Source organism: Dendrobates tinctorius, unplaced genomic scaffold (assembly GCF_039654945.1).
Source record: "Dendrobates tinctorius isolate UK_male_01 unplaced genomic scaffold, ASM3965494v1 ptg000038l, whole genome shotgun sequence".
Taxonomy (NCBI): domain Eukaryota; kingdom Metazoa; phylum Chordata; class Amphibia; order Anura; family Dendrobatidae; genus Dendrobates; species Dendrobates tinctorius.
The window spans coordinates 25871975-25873914 of record NW_027361706.1 but is presented as its reverse complement, the minus strand read 5'-3'; positions in this window follow the sequence as shown (position 1 = coordinate 25873914).

Below are 1940 nucleotides of genomic sequence, written 5' to 3'. Positions count from 1 at the left end.
TTAATACGAAAACAAAGTCTATAGATGAAATGCAGCTTTAATATCTGTGCAGTGTCACCTTTAAAAACCTGGACTTACATTGGCTCGCCTTGGATATTCTGGAATCCTCCATCGGTACTGGTCTTTGAACAGGTGTGACGTCTTTAGTCAGCAAAGCAAGGGTTAAAATGACTCTTCCTTGTTCAAAAACAATTTAAGCGGGCACCATCAATGAATAGTACAAAAATATAACCTACTGGGATCACCAAATTTACATAGAGATACCATAGATTCTAAATAGATGAAAGGCTATGCAAAGAAAAAATTTAGGATCACCACACTAGTAACTAGTAATTATGAAAAAATCATGAATTTTTATTGTACATCAGGTCATGAAACACTACACACAATAAAAACATTTAAAAACAAGGCAAGGGACTATAACAAACAAGAGGTCCCATAGTCCACAATATGTCCATCAACTGCCTGGACAGTATACAAATCACATATAAATTACTATTTAGTAGTAGTATGCTGCTGGTTGTTCCATTTAGGTAAGACCATAGGTTGTGTAAAACAAAACCTGATACACAGTGGTTATAGTATACTCAGGTAGAGTGTAATGTCATATCAAGCATAATACCTGAATAAATGACCACACAAAAAATATGTTTAATCCTAGTAGTCAGTGGCTCTAGCAGATCAAAAGTGAAATACTGAGAGATGCACTAGCCCTGATTGAAGTATAGCTATACATCACCATTTCCCTATCAGGGTAAGTATCAGAGTCCGGTCACCCAGTCATCCCAGTCAGCAGTCAGACAGGCAGCCCATCAGGTGGCATAAAGAAACCCACGCGTTCCGACACACAAGGTGTCTTCCTCAAGGTGAGTGTACCCCATCCCTGTGTACACCAGATATTTATATACAGCAATCATTAGAAAATAAAGAGAAGATTATTACCAGCTGGGAGCCCTCAGCAATAGAGCGGTTAAAGTCAGAGTCTCGGCGCATGGTGTAATACCCGGAAGCGCACGCTCAGGGCGGGGGGAAATGACCCACAGGAGTCTGTGACGTAACACAGACGGCGTCTACGCTTATAGAGCACAGCACGGGCTAATCCTCCAAGGTTACTCCAGGTTGTGTACGCAAACAGCGTACCAGATAGAGCAGTTAGCACCAAGGGAGGGGTTACACAGATGACGAAAATATGAGGGAGATTGCTGAGCAGGCAGCGCCCTCATGTGGTGAAAAAGTCATCCCGATCAAACGCTCCCATATGTGTCAACACAATTATTAACCGTGCAAGCGCCAAGATATGGCACCCTTATATCATGGCACAAAGGGTACGTTGCATAGCGTTTTTGAACAGAACACCTTTATTTACAAGTATAAGGGTCACACTATCAATGTAATACAGTAATTCCACTTGTATGTAAAAGTGGTATAGCGTAAATCAACAGAATATTTTAGCAGATAGAATTTTTGATGAAGACTACTTTAATACAGCCTTTGCATAGTAATTTTGTCAATTTATACGCGTCTTGTATGATATATTTATACGCAGGTGATCTGGATGAGCAGTCTGCCTTGAAATTCTATCTGCTAAAATATTCTGTTGATTTACGCTATACCACTTTTACATACAAGTGGAATTACTGTATTACATTGATAGTGTGACCTTTATACTTGTAAATAAAGGTGTTCTGTTCAAAAACGCTATGCAACGTACCCTTTGTGCCATGATATAAGGGTGCCATATCTTGGCGCTTGCACGGTTAATAATTGTGTTGACACATATGGGAGCGTTTGATCGGGATGACTTTTTCACCACATGAGGGCGCTGCCTGCTCAGCAATCTCCCTCATATTTTCGTCATCTGTGTAACTCCTCCCTTGGTGCTAACTGCTCTATCTGGTACGCTGTTTGCGTACACAACCTGGAGTAACCTTGGAGGATTA